Below are 14,637 nucleotides of genomic sequence, written 5' to 3' on the forward strand. Positions count from 1 at the left end.
TATGAAGAATAATATATATATGTATAACTGAGTCACTTGGCAGTACAGCAGAAATTAACACAACATTGTAAATCAACTGTACTTCAAAAAAATAAACTTTTAAAGAAAAGAATAAAGGGGGACAAAAAAGAAGTAACACCAACAACTCTGTACCATGGGCTATCCTGCCTCAGTGCCCCACATGCTTGTCCTATTATTCTGAGCTCATTAATTAAAAAAAAAAAGTTGAATTAATCGAATCACACAAAACTAAAGAGCTCTGAAAGGAAAAAAAGACTTCTAATTTATTTATGCAGATTATATGTTTCTGCATCTGCCAGCACAGAGCCAGCAGACGTAAGCGTTTATTCAAATGGACCCACATTTTAGAGTTGTTACAATACCTGCAACTTACAAGATGAACATAATTATCCTATTTTTACAAACTCTAGTATGATCTCAATCAGTGTCAGTAAGTTTTGATTGAATTTGCTGCTGATTAGAGTTGATCGTCTCTTTGAACAGCAAGAAATTATGTCTCATTCAGTTCATTAGCAAGACTAACACTTAGCTTACGAGCCATAGCACCAGTGGTACTTATCAAGGATAATTGATTTCTAATGTGGACATATTAATTACATAGCTATAGGAAAATTAAAATATTTTACCCTGCCAATTATTATCATGAAAAATAAACAAACCGTAGACCATGGACAAGAAAGTTTAGTTCGCGCTGCCAACTTACCTCTCCTTTTTTCCCAGGGAAACTACATCCAGTAATGAGGTTATGGCACAGACATACCACAGACAGGGGCCCTAAGAGGCTGGCTTGGAAGAGCGAACCCCAAGGGAATCTGAAGGTGACCCTCTGCAGAGTAAGAGGAGGAAGAAGATGGACATGGAAAGAGAAAGGGAAGGTCTCTGTCTCATCTGGAAACAAAAGAATGTGCATAGAGATGGCATAGGAGAACTCATACAGTCATGCATTCATTCAACAAACATTTATTGAGCATCTACTCTGTGTTGGACGCTGGGGTTAAACTACCAACACATGACTGCTCTCAAGAGCCTACAGCTTAAAGGGAAAGTTTGGCACTACCCATAAAAACATCTAAATACCTACATAAATCTAAGTGTTATGAAAGAAAAGCACAGGATGCTATGAGAGGGAGCGAGAGTGGGACCTAGTTTAGATTGGAGGTGGGGATCATGGAAGAACTCCTGAAGGATGTGGCATTTACCTTGACACCTGAGTGATGAGTTACAGAGGTGAATAGGGGAGAAGTATGAATGATCATGGAAAAGAGTTGGGTGCATTGGAGAAAACAGAAGATGGTCTGAAATGAAAGACGGTGTTTCATGGTGATGTGACGTAGTCCGGGCTAGACTATGCAGAGCAGGGCCATCCAATAGAACTTTCTGGGATGATGGCAACCTTTATATCTGTACTGTCCAGTACAGATGTGGCTATTCAGCACCCAAAATGAGGCCAGTGCCACTGAGAAACTCAGCTTATAATTTTAATTAAATTAAATAGGGACTTGTGGCTACAGGCCACCATATTGAAAAGATCAGGAGGCTTATAGGCTTTGGTAAGAGCCGCACATTTTATTCAAAGAGCTGTGGGAACCGCTGAAGACTTTGTAAGCTCAGGAGGGCCACAGTTCCATATGTTTTTGACAGCTACTCAGTCCTTGGAGCCAGGAAACTCATTTACAAGACCACTCACTCTGGGAAAATAGAAATGGGATTTGTCAGATGCCTCTGTCAACCAAGGGTAGCATGTTATATTGTGTGCTTATTGATTCAACCTGTTCTTTCAAATCTGTTCAGAGTAAGGAGTGAATATGGCTTAATGCTAACTATCGTGATACAAAGTATAGTGATTCCCAAGTCTAACAAACTACACAAAACACGATATTTTATGGGGTCCTTAACCTTGACCTAGAGTTGTATTCCTGAGCTGACAGTGGCAGTGGCCTGTGAAGGAGAGAGGAGATATTTGACTTGGCCTGCAGATGCAGCCCACAGCCAAGCTTGACCTTAGTTAGAAGGATTGAGAATGCCCTAGGAGAGTGGTTCAGATGACCCAGAATCGAGTCCTCCTGGATTTAAGTCCGGCCAGTGTCAGTGGGATCCAAGTAGCAGGCAACTGAGCCCAAGAGACAGGGCTACCCACCTGGGCCACAATTTCAGCACTGCCATTAGGAGAAACAGGCAAGCTTAACCCAAAGCCCCTACTTCTTTTGGAGAACTACTCCTCCCAGCCCTACCCCAGTTCATAGCTAATAGGCTATCACACTTATATAACATTCCCTATGGGTCAGACACCATTCCAAGCAATGGCAATGATAACTGTATGGACACCGTGACAATGTGAGAACAAATGAATATTATACACACATACATATAGATATATACAGGGATACATATATGTAGAGAGTGTGCTTTATGCTTACATATGCATTTTCACTTTGTTTATTCTATATACATTTATATTTAGTTCTCATGAGACACATATTACTATTATCCCCATTTTTATCTCATGTTATCTCCATTATCCCCAATAATAATAATAATAATAATATGGACATTGAGAAAATAAATAAACATTATACATACACACACACAGTGTTTAGTCCTTACATGTATATTAGCTATATATAGCTAAATAGATATAGATAGCACAATGTCCATATTATTATTAACATCTCTATTTTCAGATAAGTAACAGATTGGTCACAAGGGGTTAAATAAATTGTCTAAGATCCTGCAGCTAAAAAGTTGCTCCAGGGTCTGTGCTCACCTCCTCACACGGCTTCCCCAACAGATGCAAAAGGGTGCATGAACTCAGCTCACCGGGCACAGTACTTGATCTGAGGGTTGATCTCTAACCCAAGCTGGCCTAATAATTGGACCTTGGCCCGTAGCTACTAATGGGTCCAGACTATGTGGATATCACCCAAGTTTGGTCCAATCAGAATATTTCCTGAGAGTTTTTGTCTCTCTGGAGGCCATCCTGAGAAGAAGCCAAGCAAGGAGTCGTAGATGCAATGATGCCAGTCTTCTATAGAAAACAAGGGGAAGAGTGATACCCAAAATCAGAGAGACGGAAGAGCGAGAGGGAGAATGAGTGAATCATGGTGGAGTTCAGATCCCTCTGTCTAGTTCCTCAGGTGCCCATATCTGTCCTTCTTTCCCAAGGCCTGGATTTTAGCTCTTCCTTTGATTCTGAGAGCAACTTGGGAATCTCAGGCTTGTTCCAGTTGAGTTCACGTCCGTTGTAACCAAAGGTTGCTCATACAGGAAGGTGACCGACTAGCAGAGACCAGCACAGATTCCCACCACCATCCTGCAGGCCCAGGGCGTGATGCTGAGTGCCGAAAGTAATATTAATTAAGTCTAAATGTTTTGTCCCCTTAGGGACTCTGAATAGTGATTAAAGTTCCTAGAAATCAGTCACTCAACAGCTTCAGAACATTTGGATATTATCTGAACTCAGTGAATTTCTGCCTTCAGCATTTACTTTGAGCGACTGCCGCCAGCAGCACCCAGCGGAAGGCGGGGACCACAGCTCCGTGTGTTTTCCTTGGCGGCTCATCAGTCTGCATTCTCGGTGGCACTCACTGTCCTTTGAAACTTTGTCCACTAGGCACCTAATTAATTTTAATCATTGATAATGACATTTCTATAATTAAGAGGACACAAATCATCTGGAATAACAAAGGGCAAGACTGGTTATATAGGTAGGAATGAAGTAGTGTGAAGTATACATTGATTTTCTGCATTTGGCCCAAGTGTGGCTTTTCTCTGAAGGTTGCCTTCCTCCTAACTAAATTATATTTGATGTTATTATAATTCAGTCGTTCATCACACTTTTCCTGAATGTCTACTATACGTTAGGCACTGGGCCTAGGGTTGGGTTGTGAAGATGAAAGAGGCAACATCACTGTCTTCAAGGAGATTCATCTAATGATGGATTCAAGCACAGCACAAGACATCATTGATGGCTTACTCAGCATCTAGCCCTTCCTCCTTCTTAACAGACACCTGCTATTGTTCAGTTACCGGCCTTGGGCTGCCCAAGGATCCCAGAATAAGCTGACCCTATACCAGGCTTGAGGACTTGGCAAGGGGTTTCTAAGGAACCCCCTTTAGCCTTGCCAGTGAGTGGTTAGTGCAGGAACCCAGGCCTGAGCCAGTCAGCATGTGGCCTTCCCAATTAGCAAGACTGACTCAGCAGCAGACACCTGAGCTCCAAGAGGTCAGTGAGATAAAGAAGGAAAGTTTGCGGTTTCTTTCTGGCCATTGAATGTACTGAAACCATTACAGCCATCAGGCATCCAACTTGAAGATGAAGCCAACACCTAGAGGACAACAGGGCTAAAAGAATCACAGAGAAACAGAGCCAAATCCTCCCAATCAGGCCAACCCTGAAACCCAACCAGTCTCTGTGTTTCCAGCAGCAAGAGTGTACGTTCTATTTCCTCATTACTTAAGGAAGTTTGAGTTGGTTTCATTCTAATGGATGGAGACAGATGAACAGAAACTCAGAAGACAATGTAAATACATACAGAGAGTGTTAAAGGAAATCTGAGGCGGGGTACCCACATATCCCAGCAGGGACGGGGGTTGCATGGACAGGTCAGGGGAAGAGACACCCAAGTGGAGCCTTACACGATAAGTAGGAGACAAACTAATGAGGGTAGCGGATAAGGAAGGAAAGCATTTCAGATAGAGGGAACAGTCAGACAGAAACACAGAAGGAAAACAGCGTGAAGTTCAATACTCCCAAGTCATAGATTATAATGTGGAAGGTAGAAGGTGAGGTTGGAGCCAGATGGTGAAAGATTTGGATGCCATGAAAAGGAGCTTGGACTCAGCCTGTAGATGATGGAGAACCACTGATGCAAAGGAGACAGGCCTGGCATCATCAGATTTGCATTGTAGGTAGGTCCCTCTGGTGCCCATGTAGAGGATGGACTGGCAAGTCTGTCCCAACTTCTCAACTCTATCTTGGCAGTACAAAAGCAGCTAGAGACTATATGTAAATTAATGGGTGTGGCTGTGTTCCAATAAAACTTTATTTATAAAAATAGGCTGTGGCCTGACTTGCAGATTCTCAGCACCTCGTAATCTCATAAAAAGCACAAATCAAAGAGGATCAATCCCCTGCTCATAACCTTCCTGTGATCTCCCATCACACTTGAAATAGAACTCAAGCTTCCCAAAGCTTCCCAGGCTCTGAGCAGCCCCTGTCTTCCTTACTGACTTTGCCTCCTGCCACCTCTGCCCTTGCTAACTTCACTCCGGCCGCACTGGCCTTCTGCTGCCTTTTGGATACTCCTAGGTTATTCCCACATGAGGACCCCAGCCCTAGCTGTTCCCCCTACATGGAATGTCCTTCCCCCATAACTTTGCACGGCTCACTCCTTTATATGGCCCATGTCTCTGCTCAAACGTCACTCTCCAGAGACATCTTTCCCAACCACTCTGTCTAAAATTGCTCCCACTCCTCCTCCAGGTTCTATCCCTTAATGCTGATAAATTCTTTTCTTCACAGCACTTACTACCACCTGGCATTATATTATGAATTTGCTTGTTTACTGAGTTCTTATCTGTTTCTCTGACTGGAATGTAGCTTCACTAGAGCAAGTCATTTTGTCGTGTTCACTGCTACATCCCCAGCACCTAGAATAATGCCTGGCATGTCAAAGACAAAGAGTATGTATCAAAAGGCTGAATGAATAAATTTCTGCCTTATATCCCAGAACAACTCATATCACAGGGACTTTATCAGGAGAGACCAAAAGCCTAAGTTTGAAATTGTGACCCTCATTTCCTATACAGAGATCTCCACGCTTCCCATTTAGGGAGCTCGGCTCTTCTCATGGGCTCTTAGCATCCTATGATACCTCCCATATGCTCAACTTGGGAAAATCTGGGATGCTTTTATATCAGGATGTATCATTTGCAACATCCAGCAAAGTCAGGCATCCAAAATCTCCAAACAAGCCTATAATTACTCTGAAGTCAAAGGGAAATCAACATATTAGTGTGATAGAGGCGTGATGCCGAGGGACAGAGACAAGAAGGATGCAGGTCAAGGTGGGAAAGAGTCCAGCGGAGGTTGGCCTAATGAGGTTTAAGAATCCCAACAACATCACTGATCATTCATGATGAGGGGAAACTGCTCCCGAGATCACCTAGCCTTTGTGCTGCTTTAGCTGTGGTCCCCGGACCAGCAGCGTCATGTCACCCAGAAGCTTGTTAGCAACCCACAGTCTCTGGTCTCAGACTCCAGACCTCCTGGATCTGACTCTGCTTGTCAGCAAATCCCCAGGTGACTCACGTGCACATCCCAAAGTGTCACTTCAGCCCATTCACCTGGCAGCTCAACTTCTGAGGTCTTCTGTCTACCAAACTTCACCTTGCTCAGAATTATTGTAAAAGTCATTTGTTTCCCACATTAAAAAAAAAACAAGGAATGTCACAAAGAAATCGGATCCCTAACTATATTTGAAAACTCCGAACTCTGGCAGCCCTGGTGTGTGCATTCCACACGGCACCAACTGGGGAGGGGCGAACAGAGTTTCCCTGTTACCTGGGGCAGGTAAGCTCCAGCTTACAAAGCCCTATAGTTCACACCCAGCCTGCTGCAATCATCAATGATACTTGTCTGGACGCCACGGATATTTCTGTTTCCAACCTCTCACCTAGTCCAGAGATCTCCTTTTACAGAGAAAGAAAACAGGCTCAGAAGGGTTAAGCATGTAGGCAAAAGATTCACAGCCAGAAAGATGCTCTTTCACTTTATATTATCTGCCTGAGAAATGGGTAACTTTATTGTTACCTGAAAGATGAGAGACCTGAAGGACGTTAAAGAAACTCATTGGCTCTCTTAAAATAAACAAAGAAATAAAAATATCCCGATTCTCCAAGGCTGGCAGGAGAGAGGGCGTCTCCTGTAGGAGGAGGGCAGCTGGAGGTACCCCTGTGCCCTGTACCTCCAAGCAAGTGCTAATCCTTACCTGGAGATTCACTCAGGACCACTTCCCTGTCCTCAAGGGAAGGGACATCTTAAGACAGAGAAACCTCCTCAGCAAATGGAGTTCACCCCAAAAGGGAGGATTAGGGTGTGACGCTGAGTGAATTGGTGGACACGGAACAATCAGTGATTGACTCAAGCTCATGTGAGTGACAGAGATAAAAGCCAAGGATGGAATTTCAAATTCCAAGTCCAGATTAGTCTGCTATACCCTATAACCTTGGGCAATTTTTATTCTTCTGGATTTATCCAGTTCCCAATGCTCCAATTTCTCACTCTCAAAGTTGATGACAATACTAATAAAAATAAGTCATTTAATAGTAATAGAAGTAAACCATTCAGAATAATGAAACAAGTTACTCCAATGGGTATGGTGACTTAGAGTTTACACGGAACCTTCACATACATTATCTCCTCTGAGCATCACACAAGTATGGTGACTCTCCCGTTTCACAGATGAGAAAGTAACCTGTCCCAGCTCACAGAGTCAAGATGTGCTCCGACTGATACTCAAACCCACATCAATGGACTCTTTAAAAGCTTGTGAAAGCAAAGTAACTGAAAAGGAGACCACAGTGCCCTGTAGACAGCCTGAAGAGAATCATCAGGTAGACCACATGCAGTGGCCATATTGAAGAGAGTACAGAGCAGCGATATGGCAGGAATTAACACAACATTGTAAATCAACTACACTTCAATTAAAAATAATAAAAACAAAACAAAACAAAAAAAAATAGCACACACTTAGAGTCAAAAGACCAGAGTTCAAGCCCCAGCTCTGCCACTAACCAGCTGTGTGAACTTTCAGACGTTACTTAACCTCTCTGGGCTTAGGTTCTTCATGGATTAAATAAGGTTAATAATAGCACTCGCTTTATTCTGAGAGTCAAACAAAATAATGTGTGTAGAAATGCTTAGCCTGCTGCCTAGCACATAGAATAACTATTCAATAAATGAGAGCAATTATTATACATCAGTCTGGAAAGAAAAATATCTCAATACACTGCCTAGAAAGACCTTAGAGGTTTGTAAACCAAAAATTTAGGTATAGAGAAGAAACGGAGAGAGAGAAATCTTATTCCTCTAACCTAGCAAAAAGAGACTCCAGGGGAAGCAGAAATTGTGATGTATAAACAGCTTCGAGATTACAATATAAATTAATCAAGGGAATTTCTTCCTTTCAGAGGACTTAGACTAAGGAGCAATAGCCTGAAGCTACAGAAGGGGAAATCTGGGTTAGATACAGCAAGACAAGAATGTTCTCATCAGGGAAAGTAAATAGGAAATCAAATAGGCTCCTTGGCATTGGGATGGAGGAAACTTCCCTGGCAGTAATCAAGGAGAAATGAGGGGAAGAGGACAAAACAAGCAAGAACTGCAAAATATCCATCCAGTGGGAGCAGGAGGGGGTGTTTCTACACCTTTTAAGGTATCCATCAAACAGTCAATAAGCAGTCATTTATGATGACCTATTTCTGGGTGCCCCATAAGGTCTCAAGAGAGAGGCAAAAGAAAGAAAGGGAGGACGCTGACCTCAGGAAGCTAGCCATCTCTTATAGTGAAAGCAGAGTTCCCAGACACAGGGAAGCAGGGGGAAGGGGAGAGGAACTAGTACCATCTAATCTGGGGGACTTCTTCCCCACTTGGATAACACTCAAGTGTTTTCTTCGCTTTTTGTTTCTCTCTTGACAAAAATTTTGACAGCTTTACACTGTCACAAAACAAAATGCACCAAGTGGGTTTAACATTTGATATTATTGATTTTATGTAAACAGTTAAAAGTTCTTTTTTCCTGTGGGTTACAATGATGTAACCTCATGAGATGTGGCAGTGGGACACTATTTTGGTGGGGCAGGATGGCAAGGTGGCATAACGAAGGGGAGCAGAATACGCCACCCTCAAATATGTCACTTTGGCATATTGATTATTTTGAATTCAAGTTATTTGAGAAACAGCCAGTACAAGAAGGACATTCTGACCCTTCTTTGTCCCTCTGAAAGCAGGAGATAAATCTTCCATGTGAAAGGTACCCTCCCTCTACCAGGGAATTATCACCAGAAATAGGGAATTTAGGTCTGAGAAGGCTGAACAAACAAAGCTTGTTATTTCTTCACTAATTTACTACCCCAAGCCCAAACCCTTCTGTCTTGTCAATTCTTCACAAATTTACTGTTTCTTTGTCTAAAAGGTATAAAAGCTTCCTGCTCTGGTCACTTCTTTTGAGTCTCATATTTTTATGGAGTTCCTGTATGAATGAAGTTAAATTTGTTTTTCTCCTGTTAATCCCTCCTACTTCAATTTAATTATTAGGCCAGCCAAAGAACCTAGAAGAGAAGAAGGGAAAATTTTTCTGCCTCTGCAATAGTGAGCCTTTTATGTACAAGAGAAAAATAGGAAAAGTCACAAGACCAAGCTAAGACTGATGCCTAATTCTATGGTAAAAAAAAATTCGGCTGAGAGGAAAACCATGGTAGGCTGACGTGGGCAAAGATATCTCCTTAGGATGAACTGAGATTGAAGTTAGACTTTAACCTGAATCACGATACACTTAAGACAGTGGGCAGCCATCCTCGGCTACCTATTATCACAGTACTGCTTCGTAACAAAAATCTACCACAAAACTCAATGGCTTTATCATATTAATAGGTCAAATGAGAAAAATCAGAAATTAATATGATAAAGCATAGTACATTGAAAAGAACTGAAATATCTTTACATTTCTAGAATAAATCTCACCTGGTTATGATAAAACAAACAAACAACCAAGCAAACAAAAAAACCTCAATGGCTTAAAACAATAGCCGTGTATTAATGCTTACAATTCTGTGGGACAGCTGGGTGGTTCTGTTGACCTAGACCAGGCTCAGCTGGTCTTTCCCGGGCTTGCTCACAGGCTGTAGTCAGCTAGTGTGTATGCGGGGGCCTAGGTGGTCAAGGATGGCCTCAGCGGCCACGGCTCCTGTGTGCTTCACACAGTCTCATCCTTCCATGGGCTTCTCGACTTGTTCTTGTGACCAGGACAGAAGCACCGAGGTCTCCTAAGGCCTGGGCTCAGAACTCAGAACTCCTCCTGACTACCCCGAACTCCGACACCCTGTGGTTGAAGGAAGAAGATTCTGGTGAAGTGCATTCCTGGCTCTTTCTTTGTCTGGCTCGATCCAGATAATGAAGGGCAAGGGATGATTTTGATCGACGTGATAAAGACTCGGGCTAAAAGAAGGAAGGGGAAGAGACAAAAGAGTGAGAATCTGCAGTACTCCCATTTAGAGAGTTTTATGGGGGATTTAGAGAGAAGCAGAAATTGGGAGCATTTTCAGCCAGCAAAATCTATAAGGCAAAGATGGAAACTCTAGGTTTCGAAATGTTTTACTGCGAATGAGACTGAGATCCTCTTTGGAATTCTTAGGGAGACTTTGGTAGAGGTTGACTTGCCTTGCACTTATTCTGGCATCGCTTTGGGATGCTTTGAGTGTCATTCTGTGCAGGCTGGCAGTGGCTTGGTGGGGGGACAGGACAGTGGGGCTCACTGGGAGCTGCACACCATCAGCCTCGTGCTACACCCTAATAAACATGTCACAAACACCTTGGTTCAAGTCCGACTAGGTGGCACTTAACCAAGGGAATAAATCAATCCCAACTCTAAATGAAGGCTGGAAATGAAATGGCCTTTTTTAGAAAGAGATGGCCAATTCACACAACTGCACATAAATTTTGCCTTCATTTGAAATTGGAAGAAATCTTGCAGATCCTTCTTCCTGATTAAGAATGTCATAAATCCCAGGGGTTGGAGGGATAAGCAAACTCTCTAGCCTCTAAAGTCTAATGCATTCCAGAACGGCATCCACCCACTCTTAAAAGTCCCCTAATATTTGGTTCCAAGACCTCAAAATATTTGCAGAAAATCACAACTTGATAACTCAAGAATATGTCCAAATTATTTCTGAAAACACATCCTTATTGTGAGACTCTGTTTCCTATGCCTTCGTTGTCTTTAAGCAGGTGTTTATAGAGACTCAAGGTAATACACATTTGTTTTCTAATCACATGAGGAAAATGAAATTCCAGGAGTCTATCAATGTCTGAAGAACAAGTTCACAAATTAGCAGTCATCCTCATCTTAGCACTAACTCTTTGATGATCTCTATGCATGGGAAAGAGATGGACCAAGGGTATGGTGTGGCCTCAGAGGAATGCCCTTTTAGCATGGCAGCCAGCATCAAACAGAAAGCAGAGCCTGTTACATGGGGTCAGAGTCAGAGATTCAGAAAGCTGGATTGGTCCTTAAGTCTCACAACCTGGGGACTGTCCTTACAAGTCAGATCATGTCTCACCTCTGCTTAAAATTCTCCAATGGTTGCCTGTGTTCTTAGGGAAAGTTTCAGCTTCTGCAGACCAAAAAGGCTGCCCAGACTCAGGTCCCGACTCACCTCCCTTGCATCGCCTCCATCCAGCCATCCTCTAACTGCCCCCTTACACACATGTGGAATCTTAAAACCATCAGTAAGGTCTGGTGAATCAAAACAGTCCCAGAAACTACCCGTGGGTCTCTACATGCTACAAAACCTCTCCAGCTTCTGTGTCTTTGCACATTTTGTTTCCACTGCTTGCAAGGCTCTCTCTGCTGCTCCAGATGGTGAAGGAAACCCACTTATCTCAGAAGCCATCCCCTCAGAAGCCTTGTTTAACCACCCTAGGCAGTCATGTGCCCCTCCACCCCACCTCCTTGGAGACCTGCGCACTGTCTGTCCATAGCACTCGCTTCCTTGACCTGTAAAGCAGGACATTTTCCAGGCATCCACCAGGGAGCGCTGATACCAAGATAATCAACACAGTATAAAATTGATAGAAGTATTTATGTTAGCCCCACATACTCAAGTGAGCGATTAACAAGTATACACCAATTGACCTGGCATCCCCACAGATAATCTGCATCTCTTTAGAGGGGAGACTAGGTACATTCATTCATTTATTCATTCATCAATACATGTTTGTTGAGTATCATCTATCTGCCATCGTATCAATTATCTGCTTCTATTATGACAAATCACTTCAAAACTTAGTGGACTGAAATTTAAAACGTAGAGGTTTCAAACTTCCACATTCATTTGGTCAGCATTCTGCCATTTGGGAAGGTCTGGTTTCAACAGCTTGTGTCTGTTCCATGCAGTGTGGGCTGGAAGATGCAAGATCATTTCACATCTACATCTGGTATCTCTGCTTAGATGACCAGAAAGGCTGTGGTCTGGCTGGGTCTCTCTCTTGCCTCATGCTGTCTCAGCCTCCAGAGTCTGTCTCTGCACATGGTCCCTCTAGCAGGATGGCCAAGACACAGTGTCTCAGGGTTCCAAGAGGGGGAAGGTAGAAGCCACAAGGCCTCTTAAGCCCTAAGCTCTAAAACTTGCACCATGTCACTTCTACCGCATTCTGTTGGTCAAAACAAGTCACATGGTCAGGCGGTATTCAAAGAGTGAAGAAACAGACACCACCTCTTGATGGGAGGTGGAAAGGGGAGGGATGAGGGAAGCATGATTCATTGGGGCCCTTATATAAAGACCCAGGACACCCAGGCGGTGGTCGGTGCTGGGAATGCATCGGTGAATAAGACACAGTTCCTGTTCTCAGAGAGCTCATGTGGGAGAGATAATACATGGATTGTAGATGATTAGTAAATGCCAAATTAGGTGTCACAAACTTCTGCAGGTTGGGCACATTTCACCCTTATTTATACAGCACAACGTTTGCGGAAAAAAAAAAATCACTATGATTCTCCCTGCTAATGAAGGGGTGATGCCATGGGGGGGTGGAAAACATACTTGCTTTGTCTTCCCCAAATATTAGCAGACTCCTAGGAACCTTCAAGACATATATTCTCCTTTCAGACTTCTCTCTCCATAGATTTGTCTTCTCTTCTCCCAAAAGGTTTGCATTTACCTTCCTATTATCAGGCATCAGATAAACACACCCCAGGAGAAATCCTTGCCACTTCTCTTGTCCTGCTGCTGTCACTTGGGCCATCTGTGGCCACCTTCAGGGATTCATATTTTCACCTGCACATCCCTCCACGACTCCACCCAACTCAGATTGAATTAATATATTCTACACTTTATCACAAAAGCCTTTTTTACAATGGACCTTTCTCACCAATGAGCAGCTCTTAAACTTTGGGAATCTGATCACAGCTACGCATCCTGTCTCTAGATAGATGCACATAAGCTTAAGCTTGCATTTTGTTTACGATATCAGAGGGTTCATAGACCTTTAAAATCCAGGTAAGGGACCATTGTACTGATTTTGCTTTTTAATCTCTGCTTCTCCATTGCTCTGTATAATAACTGATACAAAAATGAATCAATCAATCAATTCATCAGTGTTTTAGGACAATGCCTAATATCTCTTTCAGTTTTCTCTGGTTAGAGCTGAATGAGGGCCACTTCTTGCTGAAATGTACATTGTCATCTCAGTGGTTAATCAAGAACAAGGAGGAGAGGATTCCAAAAGTATTCACAGTCAAATCCCTCAAGCCTGCGGCGAGAGCCAGGGAGTCTGAGCATTTAGAAGAGGTTTTCTCTTTACAGTAACTCAGCAATCCTTGTCTCAGGCCGGATCACAGCCTAAGCCTGTGTCAAGGACGGGAGCTTAGCTGCTGGTCACGTAATCGCACGTTCTCTGCCCCCGTTTCCAGTCCCGCAGACTTCCGCCAAGTTCACAGTGTAGGAGGAGAGTATAAGGACCGCCAGAAGGAAGACGAGACTGTCAATCACTTTCCAATTCTTTCCTGATGTTAAGGGGAAGCGAGGAGAGGCTCTGAGCCCTTTTGTAAGTAAGTGAATCAATAGGTCCAATGAGACAGGCTGGATCCAAGAATGTTGTCCTCGTGTGGCCAGGCCTGACAATTTAATTTAACAGTATCTTTTCTCTTCTCTTCCCTTCATCTCCCTGTTCCCCAAGGAATAAAGAAGGCTTTGTGGACTTGATTTCATTAGTCTTCAGAAAATCCTGGGGGACAGACTGGGGACAAGATGCTGAATCCTCTTGTGCCCAGGGAGATTGTGTCCGGGGGAGGGAGAGGCTTGCCAAGGTCAAGGGGTGCTCTGCTTCTAATGCCAAGAGCGGGGCTCTAACCCTAAACCAGCGCTGTCCAGACAGCGGGGCAGGCCGTGGAGGGTTCTGAGAGGGGCTTGGGGACAAAGGTGGCACCCAGTGGGTTCTTGGTGGAAGGAGCTTTAATCACCTATGTTCTAACCAGCTATCCCAAACATGGCCATTCCCAAATAACCTAGAGTCGAATAAAATTCCACACCTAACCTATATCTAAAAAAACCTGTATAACCTATGTCTAATAAAAACCTATAATAAAAATCTATAACCTGTAATACAATATGCATTACATATAATTCTGTTATATGTCACATAATATAACCTATAATAGCCCATAAGAAGAATAAGCTACATCTAATAAAAGTCTAAGTAACCTATATCTAATAAAACTTTGCTATTTAATTGTAGTTTAAGACCAGGTCTCTGGCCCCGCTTTACAACCAGATTAATGGTCCTAATCTCCTTTTATATTGACATGCTGAAGCCACCACATTCAAGGGCAAGGAGAGGCT

Source organism: Balaenoptera ricei, chromosome 5 (genome assembly GCF_028023285.1).
Source record: "Balaenoptera ricei isolate mBalRic1 chromosome 5, mBalRic1.hap2, whole genome shotgun sequence".
NCBI lineage: Eukaryota > Metazoa > Chordata > Mammalia > Artiodactyla > Balaenopteridae > Balaenoptera > Balaenoptera ricei.